This window comes from Prenolepis imparis, unplaced genomic scaffold, assembly GCF_030444845.1.
Source record: "Prenolepis imparis isolate NDT839.2.m4 unplaced genomic scaffold, iyPreImpa1.0 SCAF_5, whole genome shotgun sequence".
In the NCBI taxonomy this organism is placed as follows: Eukaryota; Metazoa; Arthropoda; class Insecta; order Hymenoptera; family Formicidae; genus Prenolepis; species Prenolepis imparis.
Genome location: NW_028141163.1, coordinates 10,312,600 through 10,334,199, shown reverse-complemented (window position 1 = coordinate 10,334,199; position 21,600 = coordinate 10,312,600). Strand labels below are relative to the sequence as shown.

General features: G+C 34.5%; 1 protein-coding gene and 1 long non-coding RNA gene across 2 annotated transcripts in view; one reads left to right on the top strand and one right to left on the bottom strand.

Annotated features, from left to right (window-relative positions):
- The window catches only part of LOC145936301 (uncharacterized), a 137,377-nt gene that overhangs the window by 1,727 nt on the left and 114,050 nt on the right, over window positions 1-21,600 (top strand). The window lies entirely within an intron of this gene.
- The window catches only part of LOC145936304 (uncharacterized), a 40,821-nt gene continuing 22,935 nt past the window's right edge, over window positions 3,715-21,600 (bottom strand). Inside the window, exon 4 of the long non-coding RNA XR_014425365.1 lies at window positions 3,715-3,922. This is a non-coding gene — a long non-coding RNA (uncharacterized LOC145936304). The remainder of the gene's footprint in view (window positions 3,923-21,600) is intronic.

Here is a 21,600-nt window from a genome sequence, read left to right as displayed (position 1 = left end):
CGGTGCAATCTTGTTAACCTACAATTTCAGGGTTCCTAAGATTTAACTATTGTCGTAAAGCTGCCAATAACAGCTCGACGTACCATAACGATGTGTACGGATCAATAAATTTCGGTCTTATTGGTATTGCTTGTTTGATGTGTTTGTTACGTTCCTATTCTACGTCGACCGCCGTCGCTACAAATCCCTTGACGGGTACTATTGCCTCCCTAAAAGGCGGTTATATGAGCAATCCAGGGTTGTCTCTTCTTTCACCCTCTCACCCCATCTCTCTCTCTCTTTCTTTCTTTGTAACTTTCTCTTTAGCTCATATTCGCTTTCCCTCTTTCCCGTCAAAGCTATCCGATCGATAACTTAAGCCAGCGTCTCGAAGTGACGGGTTTGAAATTGATTCGCGTCGGCAACCAAGCTGGATGGAAGTTTCAAGGAAATGCAAATACGCCCTTGAACTCCGCATCGATACAACCGAGCTTAGGCCACGTAAGTCTCGTTGGAACGGACGCCAGACAGACTTATAGTCTGAGTTACAATTACCTGACCCGGTTTACAGGTCGAACGTGCGCGCTTGTCATTTTACCTTATTATCTCTCGCCTACTGATCTCGATGTGGACGTTGACTCGGTTAGAACTTTCTTTGAAGTTGCCGACAATTCTTCCGATCTATAGATTCGACGATAAAAAAAAAGGTTACGCGATGAATGTTTGAAAGGAAAGACGGCCGAGTCCTCGAACTCGATCGGAGACACATTCGAATAACTTCGGCTAGTTTAGTTTCGCGCATAATTGGGAACGCATATACGCGTCGGGTTACAAACATGTGTCGCAGACATGATCGATGGATTTTTGCAATGGCTAAAAAAGACCCCTCAGGCGTTATTAGCCAGCGCGCGCTGGGTTTCACGTTGTGATGATACGCTATCTTTTTCAGTGATGGCCGTGGAAATCGGTTGACGATGATGATCGGTAGGAAATATCGTTGAATAGATACTAGATACGTAGTAGAGGCGCGTCAGTAAAACCGATCGATCGACGTTTATGGCCCGAATACACGTCATTTCTCGTTATTAGTTGTGACAGGCGATCTCGATGCCGAGGCGAGTTTGCACATAATTCCGCATCATACGTCGCGCGGGTCGGATTTATCGTATGTAACGAACCTTCCATCAGCGTCACTAAACGCGGCGAAAGGGCAACGAGAGACGAGAGAGAAAGGCTCCACGAAAAAAGCTCTCCGCACTTTACTGCCTACCTAAAACCGGAGTAGTAAACCGGACGATAGGTCAGGTATGACGCGTTTTATTTGCCTCGGAGTAGCTTTCTTTGTAACTGCAAATGTAAATGGAGGCAGATGGAGAAGGCGTCTCTTGCGCGTTAATAAGAAACGACCGCGGCGGCCTTGAATCTCCATCCCACAACACAGCGCGTGCAAAATTAAGCTAAAAACAAATTCAAGAGCTGTAGCTTTACAAATGTACATTAATCTCGATTTAACTGACCTTTCGTTCCCCTTTTTAGAATACAATAAAAAAAATTAATTAATTTATAACGAAGAATGTGTCAATATTGATGAAACCGGCCAAAGTTTTATAAATGTAAATTCGTGTATGTAGATGAATGATCAAATTTAATTTGGAAATTGTTCTACTAGAATAATTATCAAAATTATTTTGTCGCATGTCAGTTGATAATTATCTGACGTTGATTAATTATTGCTTGTAAAATTCAACAAGCATCTAGCTGTGCTTGTAACGAGAGATATCAAAAAATTGAACAAAATATTTTGTTTAAACATTTAATATAGCATATTATATCTGCCAGGAAAATATAAGCCATTTTACATATATATAGTGATATTAATATTTTAATTTTTTATTCCCATCATTGTTTAGTTTGCCTATTAATTCATCTATTTTCATTCATATTAATTTTAACCATAATACATTAACAGTTGTTTCTCCACCAGTCAGCACCAGTAGGACACCTTGTTAGAACACCTCGTTCCTACTAACTACTGAGAGACTTAGGACGAATACACACTATAAATCTAAAGTAACTATAAAGCCTCACGCGCTCTACCACTGAGGGAGAGTTAAGTGAAGCCGTAAACCCATGAGTCCATGAATCCGTAATCCCATGGTCAGAGTTTATGGTTAGCTCCCACCATATTTACGGCAACCTCTTAAGTGTATTTGTGCAGATTAGAGGCGCATAGCGGCCTTCATAAAGTACGTACGATTAACTATGCGCGGGAGACTGATTTTTCCTAGATTTCATATTCGTCAGATAACATCGATAATCCATATTTACATCACGCATTATACTCTTTTAAACTGAATCAGGGAAAATGTCATTAATTAAAGTAGAGTTACAAAATTTCAAATTTCACTGAAGATCAGTAAATATTTCATTGAAGATTCATGAGATTGTTTGCTATATTTATAAAACTGAAATCATTACTTATTAGTATTAATACCCTGATTCTATTTTAAAAGAATACTATTCTGATAATCTAAATCTACATTTATATATGTACCTATCAGCGACAAGGCTAAGATATTACGGCGAAACAATATTTTTCCTACTTCGAGAGACAGAGGGATATTATTATTTATTATGTGTGTGTGTGTGTGATATTAAATAAATATTAATCTTATAGAATTTTATTAAAAAATTTGAAATTTCCTTCTTTAATTTCTCTTTTTTGACCTATATTATTCTCTTCCTCTCCTGTGCTTATTAAAAATTTCATACCACTATTCTGTCAGAGAAACGTCCGTATAATAAATTATACGTTAATATATACACTTTATTTTTTTCCATGTGCAAAAAAAATCTCGTTAAAACACAGTGAACGTACATGCTTTGTTAATTAAGCATCCGAATTAGAAGTTAATGTGCTCTTTTGCTACGATACTATTCTACCACCATATCATTTTATTCGGTACAAATACGGTAGCGGTACTCGCCACGCATTTCCGAGCTTGATTTCGCAAATCTCGTTGTTCTGAGAGATCAGTTGCATATGCGTTTCATAATTATGGCGCTTGGTACCGGCTGCTTGTATCTGCCGTATATGCTGAAAGTTTAAAGCAACGACCGACCGATAACGTTCCGTCGGAACTATGTAATCTTATTTGAAGCCGGCGCTCTAATTACCGCGGTTGCTACCTATGCCACGAAAATATGATTCGCCTAGCATCTCATATTTCCATCTCTCTTCCATGCTACTTATATAATGCTCGCGTCTATAACTCTCTATTACTCTAATTATTTTTATCTATCTGATTTTTCAGGAGATTTCTCTGAATTTGTCTAAAATTTCTCCAGTTTAATAACGTAATAAGTTTAAAAATGTTATAATATTTTAAATTTGATTAATATTTTTGACAATTATCAGCTGATTTCTGTCAAAAAATATTAATCGCGGATAAAATATTATAACATATTTAAAATATATTAGTATTTTAATATTTTCAACATTATTATACACGCCCCATTACCGCTATAAAAATGTTATAGAATAAATAATTTCTCACTCACCGATACACCGTACAATAGCGAAATTGTAGTACACAGCATATTGATCTGAAAACAAAATATTCAAATTATGTATATCTGTGTGTGTGTATATATATATGTGTGTGTCGAATATATCATAAACAATGCAGTTTAGAAAAAATGTTTTTATTTTGCATACCTCTGTCGTTGCACCGCTGTCGCCGGATGCCTCCCCGGGCCTCCTCCTCCTCTCTTGGTCCTTCGTAGCACTCACGACACTCGCGAAATACGAATAATTACGATTGTCCGACACTTTACACGGCATTCCCGACACGCGAAACTTTACACGGCACTCCCGACGCGCGACACTTTACACGGCACTCCCGACACGACGCGTGAATCGCACTGTGTATCGCAATGCTACCTGTAACAAATAAAATACATACATATATTAGAATAATCTTATTATTTCGCATTATAACATACACAATATGTTATAAAAATTAAAATAATAATATGTTTTAAATAATATTTTATAATACTTTAAACTCGATTAATATTTTTGACAGTTATCAGCTGATTTCTGTCAAAAAATATTAATCGAAAATAAGGTATTATAATATATTATTTACAACATATTACTATTTTAATTTTTAAACATATTATTTTTAAATTTAATTAGCAAATCAATGCTTTAATCAACTAATTTCTGTGAAAAAATATTAATCAAGTTTAAACAAATTTTATATTATTCTTTTTTAAATATCATTTTTTTTACATAAAATCGAAGAATGACGCGCGCGTAGCGCGCGCTTGTGTTGTTCTAGTTATATAAAAAAATTTGAGTATTATCGTGTCTATTTTTATTTATATTGTACGAGTTTAAGTTATGCGCTTCTCGTTTTTTCTAAAATAATATATTCGATGAAGAAAAAATTATTATATAATGTAAATATATTAATTCACTGTTTATAATAATTGTCTGTAATGTGAGCATTATCCACAATAATACGTGATATTTGATTATCATTGTATGTACAGTGAAAAAAATTTGCATATATTTTCTAATATTTTATTTCTCTCTCTTTCTCTAATTATAATTGTAATAAAAAATACAATTAGCTATAGATGAAGGGAAAAAACCCGTCTTATTTTTATGTTTAATATGTTTGGATTTCCTATAAATAAGGTCGATATATACATATACAATGCTTGTTTAGTCGCATGAATGGTACACGTTATTTATCCAAGAGCGAGCGTAGTATAATTATTGCAGTAATGTAATGCGTTCGGATAATGGCCCGCGCGATTTAATGGAATTACTATTATAACCCGGTGAGCTAGGTCCGTTACTATCAAGAAACGGGGGGTGAAATAGCGACCCTCCCCCTTCTACCCCGAGTAATTCGCGGATGCGCGCTCGGCAGGGCGGTATTATCGCATTTCGACGATGCGACGTTCGCCGTATATGCAGGTCCATAAATAACTTTGGTTCGAGTGATGCTTAGAGAGATCGTGTTGCTTCGAAGGCTCTTCCTCCCTCCTCCACCCCTTGCCTCCTCATCCCCCTGGATTGCGGTAAGTCGATGCGCGATGAGCGTTATGAGAGTCATTCGCGGAGACGCTTACTCGCTCCTCTTGGCCGGGCTCCAAATCTTTGCTCGCGCAAGTGTCTCAATTATTTTCGACTACTGTTGCTATATCCATTTTGACAACGGCGCGGATACAATGCCTATGTTAACGGCTCACGTTTCCCAAAATTATGACTCGTGGTGTGAAATTAATAATAATGACGTTATTGTGTCTATTGTTGTGTGAAAATATAAACCGTGAATCATTTATATAGACATTCTATGAATAAAATATTATTTATTTTTTAAAATATTTTTTTCTTTGCTCATTTATTTTCGACATAGGCTATATAATGCTATTTATTTATTGGAGTTGAACATGAAATCATATATAGAAGTTGAATATTGAGTCCACTTTTAATAAATATATATATTATTCCTCAGGATAAAATATGCTCATTGATATATATATTTTTGTTTCATAAATAAAAAATTATACATATAATTAAAATAATTGAAATATATGTAAAATATGTAATGTCCAAAATTTTTAAGCGTACATAAGTTCTATGTACGCTTAAATATACGTCGTTATATTTGCAGAAAAGATTCTGCACTCACAATCAGTTTTATTAATGATATATGACATTTTCTACTTGCTGTAAATCTTGCTCCACTGCGGCTAGTAGGACATATATGTATATTTAAGCGCATCTTTAATTAATCACATCCTTCTCTTTTAATATTATAACGAATTAGAATATATTTTAGGGCTATAACGTCGCACAGTGCGCCGTCTTTTGAAATTCGACGTAATCATTTAAGCGGCATTATAAATTAAATACCGATTAATATTTTGCGAAAACTTGTCAAATCTGACATTGATTGTCCAATTGCCGAACTGGCGCGACGTACCATCCATTTGGTTTCCACGTAATCTTTCAGACCGAAGGAAGGACGTCAGTTCTCCTTATTTCCGCGCACTCGATTCCGTGGATCGATGAACGTGGAAATGGTATGGTAGCGCGGGGGGAGGGGACGAACGCAAGGGGGGGTTTCAATACGAGGTAGAAAATGGGCGCGTAATTAATTCAGTGGATACGAATCGATTCCGGTCGGTTCACTATACCCGGTGAACCGCCAAGACACGTAGAGGGCTTCTGTGCTGCATTACGTCGTGGAATTTTGTATTGCACCGAAAAGGTGCACTACTCCTGGTGCTCCTTTTTTTCTAATTGCGAGAGACGATTTAATCGGCCGAACCTCTAACTTATGAATGGCCGGGGTTTCGTGCCGTCTGCCTCGCCTTCTTATGGAGCCGCCGAGAGCTTACGGAGAACGCGATGCGTGTAGCCTTATGTGGTGCAGCCTTGTCTAATCCCGGGGTTCGTGCAGCTTTAAACACATAACTGGTCTCAGAGCTTAAATACCATTTCATTCGCTATCGTAAATACAGGATCGGGGCAGATATATATTCTCTAGTCGGAAAGGTCAGTATAAGTCCGGTCTTTGTAAGTGGTGATAACACAATCAGCTTGTCCCGTGAAAAATTCCGACCATTCTTTTGTCGATAATAAATTTATCGGATGTACGTATTGCGATAAAACAAAAGATCAACACTAGTATTTTTGCAACCGCACGATTAATGCTTCGCGTGTTTAATTTTTAATCGTGAGTAAACTAATTTTGTAAAATTACACGGCCGCATAGCGTTGATGAAACTAAATAATTATATTAAACATTACGTATAAAATTTCTCATTTATGATAAAGTATATAAATTCAACAAATTTTGAAAAATAGAGTTAGTAATTCATAAAATAAATGTAATATATTAATTGAATATAATAATAATTGTGTATATAATAAGTATTTAAAATATAATTTATCTAAAAGAATATTTATTACACACGTTTTAACGTATAAAATATGTCGCATAATGTTATGTACTTAATGAATTTATTTATTCGTTAAGTACATAACATTATGCGACATATTTTATCAAGTTAGAAGTTATTGTAGTTGAAACGGTAAATTGAAATGGATTGAACTCGATTGATTGAGCAAGATCCCACGATTGTGTATGTTTAATCCGGATATAAATACGAGATTATTCCAGCGATTAGCGAGCCTGGGTGTCGGTAACACCGAGTGATTCGCTCTATGCAACTGTGTGCTCAACTTGCGTGCATAATTAATGCCGCTCGAGCGCGAATACGTTCTCGTTCGCAGCGTGATCAACTTGTCCATATCTAAGGATGATCTTGGAGCACTTTAAGGAGTAATAGACGAGGCAATGTTCGTGTTTGACCTCGTTGGATCAAATTGCAAATATCGCCGCCGATATCTGCATAATGTTTTAAAACGGTAACACGATTTTTAGATTCGAAACTTTCGCAAAAATTTTCGTACGAAATTGCATATTGCTGAATATTACCAAATCATTAGAGAATATAAAAAAAGAAAATTGTTTTATAGTATAATACTTTTTTCTGACTTTTTTAAAGAATTTTATTTCATCATACTAATATTTTAATGATAGATTCATACATTTGAATTTAATTTTTTTCTTTCTTAGGATATATATCGAGACTGCTTTTTGTAGCCTCTCTGTTTTTGCTGTAACAGTTTTTTTTAATATTAAATATTAAATTAAATTTTTAAATATTTTTATAATATAAATATTAAATATTAATTGATTTATAATATTAAATATTAATTATATATATAATATTGAATATTAAATATTAGATTTGCGGGTTCGCGTCTAATATAGAATATCACTTAATTCGGTAGAGATTGCAGCTGTCTCGACGCGGTTATAACGACTCGACGATAACTCTATATCACATCGGTCTTGAATGTTTTAATTCGCGTTGGCCGAATTGGCCGATAAGGCCGGCGTACATATTTTCGCCGGAGTATACGATAAAGAAGTGGATTAACTATTTCGTTTCTTTATATGATACTGGAGTTTCGAATGATCACGGGAAACCTAAGATATGTTGGATAACGCAGGAGAGGCTCGACAATATCGTGAGTCACGATAACGATAACTGCACGGATGCCAGCACGACGAGAGCGCCGTATTGAATTGCAATCTTCAGAAATGGCATCTCGGTGCACCGGTGCGCGCTACTCTCTAACAAGATTAGCGAGTTTCAAGCAACTAAAGCGGCCCCAGTATTCTCCTTTCGCCGCGATTCCTCGTGTAAATCCCAGGTAAAATCAAATGGAGCGTTTTGCATTATTTATCATTCTGTGTATAAAAGGATTGTATGCTGCCCCGCGTGATCTCTCTACTATTTGCGAACGTACAAGTTGAAAATAAAGTCTTCAGCCCTCCCTAAATTTACATTAATAACCAATTATCTATTTTATCTTATGCCTGCGATTTTATTTATGTAATTGGTTTGTAAAAATTAAAACATCTTCGAGAATATATGATCATTTGCAATTTTTCTTCTGCATTATGTTCTATTTTCTTATATTGTCTTTGTTTCTATTTAATCGGCCAGAATCATGGATCTTTTAGACTTGATTATATCGTGAATATAAAAGTGTATAAGAAATTGTGAGGCGAAATTTTGTACAATTGCGCAATTGATGGCAAAGTAATTTTTGAGTCGATAAAAAAACTGACGGAAAGAGGTCGTGATATTAATATTCCTAGAAACGCGATTGGTACGATTTAATCTGGACGAAACTAGAACACGGAGACCATATCGATCTTACGCGATCAATGCACATATGTTATGCATTGACGTTGACACGCCGTGTCAATCCATTCGGCTGAGCACTTTGATATATCACGATGGATCGTTATTAATTATTAAACTGTCTGCGTGATTGTATATGTTCCCATTTTTTAGACATGTCATATTATATTTTCATGTAACTAATATATATTATTTAAACTGTGAGATGTATGTATATGCGTACGCACGGGCAGTAGTAGTTGAAGATAATTACTTATTTGTCAATAAGTATAATATCTAATAAAAGTTAAAAGACTAATCCGTGCGTAAGAATAATGAGAGATTGACCTATCTATCGTCTACGTAAATCTTGCCTTGTATAGTGATTCAGAATGCAACAGAATGTCCACGATTGTATATAACTTGTGGAACTTTGTAGGCTCGCTTTGTAATTAGTTTAGACAGAGGTGTTGGTCGGCGATCGCGTGACGTATTGCGTGCACGTTTTAATTGAAGGGTGGTTCCAGCATTTAAGCAAGTCTTGATAAGTGGGCGGGACAGAGGGAAGGACACGATAACGAACAGTAGGGGGTCCCTTCAATATGAAACACTCGCCTCGGATATTCCAGCAAGTTACATCGATGCACGTCAGGTGCGTAGAAGACGTTCATGCCGATGCATAAAGTCCGCGCAATTGGCTTATCGATCGAATCCGATGAAATTTGCATGAGCGAATTGATTTATAAATTGCATTAATAATAATCCTTATTAATATTAGTCTCGACGGAAACATTATTTTTTTATTTCAATTCGGACGTATAATAGGTATAAGTACAGCGAACTGACATATTTTGTCTGCTTTGTTAATTTTTATAAAATGTATCCACATAATCATATTAAAATAAGAAAGCGAGTGAAAGGTAGAGCGTATAATGATATTTTTATGTTTATATAAATATATCATTAAATAAAATGAGTGGAAAGACTGAAGGAAAACTTTACAATAAGAGTATCGTTTAATTCCAATAATTTCACATATGACAAATATGTGATTCTCTTTCTCTTTCTCTTTCTCTTTTATATCATTAAATCATTACATGATTAATATATTATATATATTTTATATACATTATTAAATTTTGATTAACAATAAGAGTAAAGTATACTATAATTAATAATAATTATTAATTGTACGCAAAAATAAAAATATGACAGAACTCATATTTCTGATTAGAATAATACAACAGTTTTAATCAACCTTATTTTGCAGTTATATTTTCATTACAAAATATAATTGTAAAATATAATTTTGTTATTTATAATTTTTTTTAAAAACCATCGCCAATTTTAAAACTTAATCTGAAACTTATGCCGCATCCGCACATTTTTGCAGCGGATACAGACAAGCAACGATCCGATTATGCAAGTTTTATTATTTACGCGATGCATGATTATAGGCAGGGAGGAGGAAAAATTTATTTTCGTCTCTTTCGAGTGACACTACCGACGGCATTGCTCTAGGCTGGATTCCGCCACCTGATTGGCGTTTTTAATTTTCCATTCATCCGGACGTAGTCGGGTCCGCGGGGCATCCGACGTTTTACGTGCAAATCCCACAGCGCACCCGCACGAGTTGCTCCGATTGCGTAGGTAGGTACGCGCTTAATAAAATCCGGGGAAAAATCGTCCACGTTGCAGGTATGCCCTGTCTCATTCGGATGGACGTCACCGGAAGGCATGTAATTTATTCGACGTTCATACATGAGGAAATACGTATCAAAATATAATTCTTGTACGTAGCGTACATATAAATAAGAACACTGGCGGATTCTCAAGGGAAGGGAGATTTGGAATTAAAACCAAATTAAAAAAAAATCAGTTAACGCCGTCTATTGAAGATGTTTAGGTTAAACAGAACTCGAGAATAATTATAAATAATAAAGAAAAAAATTTTTTAAACTCTGTAAGAAATTAAAATAATATATAAAAAAGTAAAAAAAAAATTTTAAAAAATATATAAAAAAATTTTTTTAAAAATAAAAATGAGATTAGAAAAGATTTCATGTTATTGATCCTGGAGTAAAGGCTAAGTTTTGATATTAAAAGAAAAATATCAAATTAAATAATTTTGCCGAAAAAAACCCCTCCCATTATTATTAATGTCAGGATCCGTTAGTAAATAAGAAGCTACTCTTTTGATTTATCTCTTAAATTTTGTAAATATGTCTAAAGATTAATTACCGAGAATCAATTAAATCTGGGCAAAATAAAAATATATATGCCAATTAAAAAATTGAAACGTCGACTGATATTTATGTTTTTAGAAAGAAATTTTTAAAAGTGACGTATAAAATAATACAGATTATATAAGTTATGTTGGATGAAAGATTCTCCATGTGTGTCGATGATATAATTCGATTAATTCATGAATATTTAAACAGTGTAAACGGTAAATCCAACTCGTTTTAAGTTTATTCGACATATTCGATTGACATTCGATATATCTATCAAATTCGTACAAAGCAATCTAAATATTTTTCGTATTTTGTTAAAGTATCGTAAATATCCTTTGATAAGAGAATCTCAAATAAAGTTAAATTAATTTTACAATATAATTTCGGCAAAACTTATGTAAACGTATTGTAAAATAAAATAATTTCATTATTATTAATGCATAATTGCATTATTATTTTACGATATAATAGTGTATAAAAAGAATTAACCTGGATTTCATAAAATGCAACAAAATTTTAATTTAACGTTTTGCATATGAATATTGATTTACTTTAATATATTCAAATGTAATTATTATAATATTTGTTCAATAATAATACATATAGTATATACATTTACAAAATAATCTTTACTTATAATGTTATTTTAATTAAGCAATTACTCTTTTTATTTTATAATATTATTACGATAATAAAGGGAGTTTTATTGTTAATATAATTTTTTTGCTTCACTCTATTTATTATCAACTCATTAAAATAATAATAATTAGTCATATTTAATAGTTCCTGACGCTTTTATTGTCGTTGCGTTTGAAATCTCTTATCAATTCCAAAGATTGAAGCCTCGAGGTGCGATAAGGATGAAAATTTGAGTACTCGGCGACATGTCCCACTAATCTCGTTCATGTCACGCAACGTTGCAGACGTCACGGTGGATATCACGACGATGACGTCGTCGACGTCTATAATGCGTCGAGTTGCACGTCATTGTTCTCACGTCATTTTCTTCATCTAGCATAGATAACGTGCATGGGAAAGTAGCGATTTTTATATGTTTTATACTCCGGAGTCTCCGTTTTTTTTTCAATCGCCATCATAAAGCTCAAAGGCGTCAATTCCCATAAAGCAGATGTTATAGAATATCCCTAGAAAAAGGGAAAGTGCTATCGCGTTCAATATTATCACTTTCTCCATCTGCCGTAAGTGTAAAACATCTTTGAACTATAATATATCTCCCTCTATGCACAATATCGGCTTTAAAAAAAAGATTGTGAAAAAAACTAACTTGTAAACAAGAGAATTATATATAACCTCTACTTAATAAACAATTATATAAAGTCCAAATAGTCAAGAATATTTTAAAAATAATTCTCTTTAATTATTCACCCCAAAAACTTTAATTATTATTCTTCGAAAGATGTGTATCGCGATACCGAAACCATCAACAAATCGTTCTCTTTAATTCGGCTTCCAAAAATCTCTGATTAAAAGTACAGTAGCAGTACTTTTAATGAACTTCTCTGTAATTCGATAGCATCCGTGTAAAATGAGTATTTCCGAAGAGCGATGCAATTAATTGGGATCGCAGTCTCTTAAACGTTTCCCGCGAACGAAAACTGCTATACGTGGGGATTGTTTTCGTAGTGCATCACGTCGGGATCAGCCTCACTTTCGACGCGCGAGCATACGTACAGGGAAGATGAAAATCCGAAGTAAGAGAGAAGGAGCCCTCGACGTCGCGTCGGGAATCTCATCGTCTGTACGACGACGAGAAATACGTCGTTGCCTAATGCCACGACTTCCACGAAGCGTGGGTAATACGTATTGTGGGCCGCAGAGTCGTGTCGTGATTTTCACTGTACAGACGCGTCCCGGTGTTCCCGGGGGCGGTCACGTCTTGCGCGAGATTCAATTTGCCGCCAACCTCCGCTTCACCCCTCCGTTCCGTCCTTTCTCTTCCTTCCTTCACCCTTCCTCCTCCGTTCTTGTCGCCGGCAACCACCAGCCACCACCATCTGCCACCCTCCTCTTTCCCCCTCGAGTCATCCGCTCTAACGCGCGTCTCTTTCGCCTCCTCCCCCCTCGTTCAACAGCCCCGGCATTCGCCGCCGCAAATCGGCAAGGTAGATATAAACCGTTGAGGAGAAAGGGCGAGAGCAGGGATTTCGGTCGGGTTGGCGTGACGCGGATCCAAGATTTCTATGGGGAAGTCAAAAATTCATCGTTGCTCTCCTTCCCCGAGCGGCACGTGGCATCGCGCCGGGATTGTAGCGCCGTTGGGTCGAGCCTCTTGAGGATCCTCTCCCTCACGTGACCGACCCCGTTGCCCTTTCGCGCGAGAGAGATTTTCCCGTTGGGGGAAAATGAGTTTACGTGCCGCGATAATGTTCAACGGCGTCTCAACGCGTCGAAAATTACAGTTTAAACCGAGAGAGAGAGAGAGAGAGAGAGAGAGAGAGAGAGAGAGAGAGAGAAAATGGAGGGGAAATAAATTTATTTCAAATTGATAAAAGAATTTCATCGCCTGAAATATATGAAAAAATGTATAACCATTTTATACGCGATATTCGATATATCGGATTGTTAATACATTGCGCGATTTTTTTATTCTGTACATTGTATGATATACAGAATTTCATAATCACATTTATTTTTTTGTTTTTGATATCGAATCTATTAATAATGTTTAGTTTGTTTTATTTGTCGCTTCTGTGCCAACTGATTGTGATATGTTTGCTTTTATAAGACGTTGAAGATTATGGTTTTTTTAGTTCCTTTTACTTCGCGAGCAACGTACCATGAATTCCATGCCGGATGAGAAAATTGGATTGCAGTGGTCAACATGTTCTGATCTTCTATGTTCTAAATTGGCAAATACTCTTATATTTGTTCAGTATGTGAGATATAGCTCTTCTGTGGTTTTTACTCGCGCAATATCATAAGCGTGATTATTTATAAAAGTACAGAAAAAATATTGATAGATAAATAGAGATCGTTAATAAAAGTAAACGTTAATCAAATCAATTACATGAACGGATATATATATTCTAACGAATCGGATGTGCGTTACATCAAACGGCTATACTGATCACTCGACGCTAATCGATTCTCTAATATGCGTTTCGATTGCTATCAATATTAACAGCATATACGGTTCAAGATCAAAGCTAAATTTATGATTCTCCGTATCAATTTAATTCAAACTTTGTTATATAATATCTACCGGCAAATTTTAACAAACACAGTGGCGCAATCTAAATAATATTCGCTTCTTCCCAAACCCATACAAAATATAAAGAGACTCACAAATATTACCAAATTATTCTGTAAATATCATTTTCTATCGTAAATAAACAATTATGCACTCTATTTATAAGATATGTTAAGTATCTCTCTGATACTAATAGATATTACGATATTTTTCTGATCTGGCTCCTTCCGATTTCCATCTTTTTGGAGCCACTTAAAGATGCACGAAACAAGATTTGAAGATGAAGGCGTGATTCAAGCAATGAAGACATGGCTATATGAATAGGACACGAATTGATACAAGTTGATGGAGATTTATGTGTAAAAATAATTTTAAAAAAAAATTTTTTTTTAAATTATATAAAAATAATATAAAAAATTATATATGTAAAGGAAATATCTCCATGTATATTATTATGAGTTTTCAAGCCTCTTGAATAAATACTTTCGGAGAAAAAAAAATGTAGGGCATTACTTTCTGAACAATACTTTGAAATTTTATTTCGCGTAAAAACAATAAATATAGAATTAAGATGCACGTCGCAGATAAAAGTAGCGTTAGCAGCGTGAGATTCAATTAACAATTTTAATCTCACTTATGTAATCAGCGGGTTTGGTCATTCTGACGCGACGATGTGCGAGTCGAGTCTTCCTGCGCGTCGCCGGCCTTAAAACGAGGCAATACCACTAATGGATTTAAGTACGGTTTCCTCCGAGCTGGTCAGTCGCCGCCAGCAAACGTGCTTCGATACTCGGGTGGAAAGATGAAAAGAAAAAAAAAAGACACAAAAAAAGGCGGGAGGAAAACGGGAAAGACACGCGCGCGCTCGCGCAAAGTAGTGAAAGAAGAAAGTGGAAACCGCCGAAATGGTCAGACGCGGCGCGCGGCAAGTAGTAAGGGTCCGGCTACGCATCGGACACGCGTTATAAGCTCTCACTTTCGAAAGTTGTCGGCCGGTGGCTGCGGTCGACGAGCAAGTGATTACGTTAAAAGCACTTTACACCTATTTTCACCCCGCCGACGTATTATACTTATGGCATCGCCGTGCCGGCGATAAAATACAAAGTAACACGTTAAGCCGGACGCGATTCTCTTCCGCTCTGATCTTTCTGCCACGCGATTTTCGTTTTTCATTCTCTTCCGTTTTCATTCCGCTTTTTGGCAAGCATATGCACCGCAACAGTTTATAATGGCCGGCAGTTTATTTTAGCGAATATTTTCATATCACAGATTTTCACTTCGAAATCCTTCTCTTTTATTTTTTCTAAAATTATTAAAAAATGTTTTTATTGATAAAAAATAAAAGACTAAGAATTTTGAGCAGAAGAGAAAGCGTTAGTAATAGCATCATCATGAAAAAGAATTAAAAAATGTTATATTTATAACAGATGTGTGTGTGTGTGTATTATTGTATATGTTGTGTAATTAGTAATTACACTTTAAAAATATTTCTTTATATATTGGATTAATGTTTTTTACGTAATAGACAATATAATGTAATGTGAATACGTAGGTCGTTCATAAAGTTCGTATCTTTGCTTATAAGGAAAAGAATGAAGTGGTTGAAACTGTGCATATTTATTTGTCTTTTTTTATATATGAATCCTGCAAAGTTACACAATTTTTCCAGCGATGCAAGATCTGTCGGATAGAATCATTGTAAAAATCGACATATTGTCTTTTAAAAAAATATTAAAATTTTATTAAAAATTAATAAAATTTATAAAAATTAATTTTATAAATTAATTAATTTTTTATAAATTTTATAAATTTTTAATAAACTTTTAATATGATTTTTTCGATTTTTACAATGATTGTATCCGATAGATCGTGCTTTGCTGGAAAAAATATGTATAACTTTGCAGGTTTCATATATACAAAAAGACTAATAAATATGCATAGTTTCAACTACTTCATTATTTTCCTTACATATAAGCTTTTCCTTTAAAGATACGAACTTTATGAATGATCCTCGTATATTATCAATAATAGAGAAGAGAGAATTAAAAAAAATTGCTTCTCGAGAAATATAATTATCTCGCATCGCGCACCCCAGTTACGTTTTTTTTCTACCTGTCACTAAACCTTGTTCTACTTTTTATCTCATTGACTTTTATCCACTCTTTCACTTTCCATCCAATCTTTTTTGTCCTAGGTGGCCGTTACCGCTCCTGGTTTCGGATCTCCTTACGGTAATCAACGAGCTCTTCCGTTGATTTTCCCCGTTTTCTCGTTTATTTTTCCTTCCACGTCTTACTTCTTGCTGCAGCAGCACAACGTGCATTCCTTTTACACGCGTTGATCCGTAGCTGCTCTCTTTCCTTCTCTTACTTCCTCCGTTACCTCCTCACCCCCGCCCAATCGCTTCCGCTTCCGTAATTTTCCCTCTTCCTTCTCTCTCCTTCTTTCGTTCTTTCGACTCTCGAGTTTTTATTGGTGGGGTACGAGGGAGAGATCGGAGAATGGCCTCTTCTCAGGCCGGCGCTCCACCTTTCTCGTTTCGCTTCTACGACGTCCCGTGGCGCGTCTTAACAAGGGAATCAACGTCTCCAATTATGCTTCCCTCACACACGCGGCCGCGTTTAAACCCGCATGCGGATATATCCGACGTGTCAATTACAGCGTACCTGGCGTGCCCCTTATTACGGGGGCTGACGTTCGTGACTCGTTTATAAATTTATAAAGAGATACCGTATGCACGTATATATACATACACACACAGCTTGTGTATCGCACAAGCAAAAAACGAGGCTAAAAGGGGGATTCAAAGGGGGACAGAAAGAAGTAGGGGACTCGTAGATACAATCGAGAAGCTCAAGCGGAAAACTTCGAGACTGGGCGTCGCGTTTCTTGCAGTTATATATGTCGAGAGAAAGGAAAATAGCTGATATCGAACGGTAAAGTCACACAGATGGCAAAGTTAAAAGCAGAGTATGGGAATGGTCAGTTAGAGATTCAAAAATCATTAATTTAAAAACAAAATATCTGTATATGTTCCCTTCTCTTTGATTCTTAATTCTTTGTTTAAATATCTCCTTTTTAGTTAATGTACTTAGATTAAGAATACCTACATTTTTCGTTAATAATTAAATAACATTATCTGTAGGAATAATGTTTCAATATTTAATCATTCCTTTCATATTGATCGTATAGAGGAATCAAGAGTTGATAATTCATGTTGAAACTTATGATATCGCAGGACGAATAAGGGGTTCTTGAAGCCAGATCAAAATGCGATTAAATAATTCATGACTTTACCCCAATTTATATTATGTAAGTGACTATAATTCATTAATTAATTATTTTTCCAGTCTATTGTATTTAAACAATGTAATCGAAAAAAAATTACAAGTTATTTCATTGTCGATAGTATTTTTGTCGTCGACTTCTTATTTTCTGCGTACCTTTTACTTCATCTTTGCCTTATCTACCCTTCGTTTATCCATCCTTAGCCCTGCCTGGAATTACGGCACGCCACATCGCTGTCGCGTTTCTTCCTTAATAAACGTCGACAACGATAATGCGCCTCATAGTGCGAGGGATATTTAGCGCACTTTGCGTTGTAAGCTCGTTGAACGCGAATACTTGCGACGTCCGACGTTCTGTCTTAGTTCATTGCATGTAATGTTAAGCTAAATAATTGCCGTAAAGTGAATCGTAATATTTACCTCTCCCATGCAGTCCTGTCTATTATACGTCTTTAGAACTTTTAAGTCCGCGAATAGGTATAATTTTCCACTTTTATCCTATCTTTTCATGCGGTTCAAAAGTCGTAATTTTCTTGTTGTTCATCTTATAGCTTCGTGAGGAAGTATACAGAATATGCGAACTCAATATACACACTTAGAGTCCATTGCGACAATTAGTGTAAGATAGTAAAATAAAACGAAATAAATGCCTTTTATGTTTGTAATATTTTTTACGTAAGCGCAAGACTAGAGCGTATAAGAAGTTTTTATTTTAATTTTTAATTTACAATTTTTTCTTGATCGTCTCAAACTCCATTTTTTTGCAATTCATATTCTCCAGGTTTTCTTGATTATAATATTAAATAAAGTAATTAAACCGATGATTAAACTGATATAAAATGTTTGAATTAAATAAACGATTAAAAATGTAATGCTTGTCGCAATAAAATATGCAAAATAAATTTCTGCGCAAGTGAATTATTGTGCATATAAATTTAAGATTTTTTCCCAGAATCTTAATTGTAATTTTTTATTACAAAGATATTTAATATTTTATATTAAGAGAGCAAGTGTAGCTACGAAATCATACAGAAAAACTATCTATCTTATAAAACTATCTTTTTTTTCAAATTTTTTTACTTTCTTTCTTATATATTTAGTTACATTTCAATTGATACATTTTACTGAATAAATTCTTTTTGAATTTTAATTATTAATATTAAGATTAGTTTTTTAGTACAATCAACTTGTTTGGCTATTTTAACTGTTTGTAATTTTTGATAAAATTATAATTTTCTTTTTCAACCAAACGATCAAATCATTGTATTTATTTTTAAGCATTAAAATAAATTTAAGAATCATTTTATGTAACACAAAACGTTTGAAAAATTTATTTCTTGCTTATTAAAAAAAAAAAATAATTTTAATAATTCTTAAATGATTATTTTTCTCTTTAAAGCGCTCGTAATTTAGCCTCTGCTGATATTCGTCGGAAGTAAAAGCTAATTCCAAATTTGTGAAAGAATCTGTCAATAAAATGGAAGGTCTTTTACTCTACTATACATATATAACTATAACAATATTTAATTATGATAGATAATACTATATCATAGTAACGTCAAAAAGAAATTAATCAATATGTAATGTACAAAAAAATAACATGTATATATATTAAATAATATTATATACATGTATAAAGATCCTATGTATAGGTATATTAAGCATTCCATTATATAATCTTATCAGATGATCGTAATTGACATACTTTAAACTCAATTTTAGTAAGCTGTTGATTCTACAAGTCTCTTTGTTAAGGCGAAGAGCCTTTCGGGTCGGCGGCAATAGACGGCATTTTACAGCCAAACTTCAACTTCTGATTATCCTAATACTGAATTTTATCGGGTAAAACGTCGACGATATACGTATACGCGGCTCGCGCAGCGTGTTAGCGACACGTGTCCCGATAACGGACGCACCGCAAACTCATTACGGAAACGATCTGGGTCGTTCGATTCCCCTAACGACGCTGTTCGCATATAAAGAATTCATCGTTAATGTGTGTTCGAACCTGAAACGTGTACACGTATCGGAAGTATTACGATTAATTATGTGGGTATATACTCGGTTACTCGGCCACGTGGTCGCGATTAAAGATGCTAATGTTTCGGTCTGTGCACGCGACTCGCTCGTAATTGACGCTCAGCCTGAAAACGATTTAAAAAAAAAAACAAAAAAAAACGTCTTTGTCCTATATAGCTATTACGACAAAAGTAGTGGTGCAAGAAAAAAATTGTCACGTGACGATCGTTAACGCTATATATTAACTTGGGAATTCTTAGATGGTTGTAACTGATTTATTAATTAATTGTGAAAGCCTGACTTATATATGATTATATATATGTATAATATAATTATATAATTATATAATATTATATTAATTATATTATACAATTATATATAATTGTTAAATACTGTAATAAGTATTATTGTTTTTATCAGAATATATCTAAAAAAATTATATAATATATAATTAAACATAATATAATTTCGATCGCCACATTTCAGCAGACAATGGCAAGAATTACCGAGAAAGTATTTTGCCAAGAGAAACCGTCTAATCTGACCGTTCGGCGCATCAGCATAAAACTGTACATATATCTGCAGAAGAAAATATAAAAAGGCGCACACCGCAGATACATGTAGGGGGGTCACCATTCTCTGACAATAGCTTATGAACAGAGGAGGATATACATCTTAACAAAATCATGCTACTTTACTCTCGGGATGATTCTTTAAGATTTGTACCTGCTTGGTCAGTGGCGTTTTATGGCAATCGGATTTAGATAGTCTCTTCGGTTGCGCTCGCATGGATCCCTCGCGTTTGGACATTCAAAGGACTTATGGTTCCATTTCGTGAAATCCACTCAAGCATTGGAGTATCAGGGATCTTTGGTTGAATTTATAAGAGGGGAAGTTTCTTCCCGATATATCCAGAAGCCCGTGAGCGATCGATATAGCACAGCGAGAAGCATTGTTAAACGGGACCTCATACGTATCGATAAATATAAAGTCGTGGGATTTGATGGAATTTATTATAGGCAGTGATTCTTATATGGCTAAAGCACGAAAGGACTGCGTAACGATTGGCGAGAGAAAAGGCTAAAAAATAGGCGAGATATCTCCCGACGAAAAATAATTGCTACTGTTGATCCCGATCGGACCGATCGTGGATCTGCCCAACTTTTAGAAAGCTTTCTTTGAATAATAACATCTATCCCTGATATCACGAGTGTGTAGGGGAGACAAAGCATTTTTCACTATAACAGGAGGATTTTTAGTCTTGTAAAATACGACATGGGGAACGTCTTTACGCTAATAGCCTATATCTCATTTTATTCTTATAGGGTGAAAATGATAGTCGGTGTAGTAAAATATATGTTCAATGTTAAATACAGAAACACCATTTTCCCTACATTTTCTTCACAAAAATTTAAAAACATAAATGTAAATATGTTTGAGCGTTATAATTGAAAGAAATTTTAATAAATTAGTTTGAGAAATAAAGTTATTAAAATATTACTTTAATTACTCTTTTAAATGTGCTTAAAAGTATAAAAAGATCACCAATTTAAAACTATATCAAGATATTTAATATTGAAGATTGAGAGAGAAAAAGACAGAGAGAAAGAGAAAGAGAAGCAATGTTAGCATACAATTTAACTTTGTAAGTTGAAGAAAAACAGAGACTAAATTTCTTGAAAAGCGTATTTCCTCTATTACTTTTCTGTCTTTTCTTTGATGTGTCCAATATATACAATTTACCTAAATTTTATTGTTTATGTATTCGACGAATACTTTGTGACAATTTAATTATGAGTTAATTAGCGAATTGTTTTACATGATGAAATATATAAATAGAATAAAGAGAATACATTTTATTAATTAAAATTGATGTTAATTAAGTAACATTATTTCGGAATGTGTTCGTATTATAACACATGTCAGTTTTCCTATTTCTCTCTCTCTATCCCTGCAAAATAATATTTAAAAAAATTCTGTTTACTTTCTTGGTCTCTTCATTTCTCAGTTCGTTATGCCGAGTAATTCCGTGTTGATAGTGCCTTTCATATGCACCGCTCTAGTTCGGAAAATACGAGAAGAA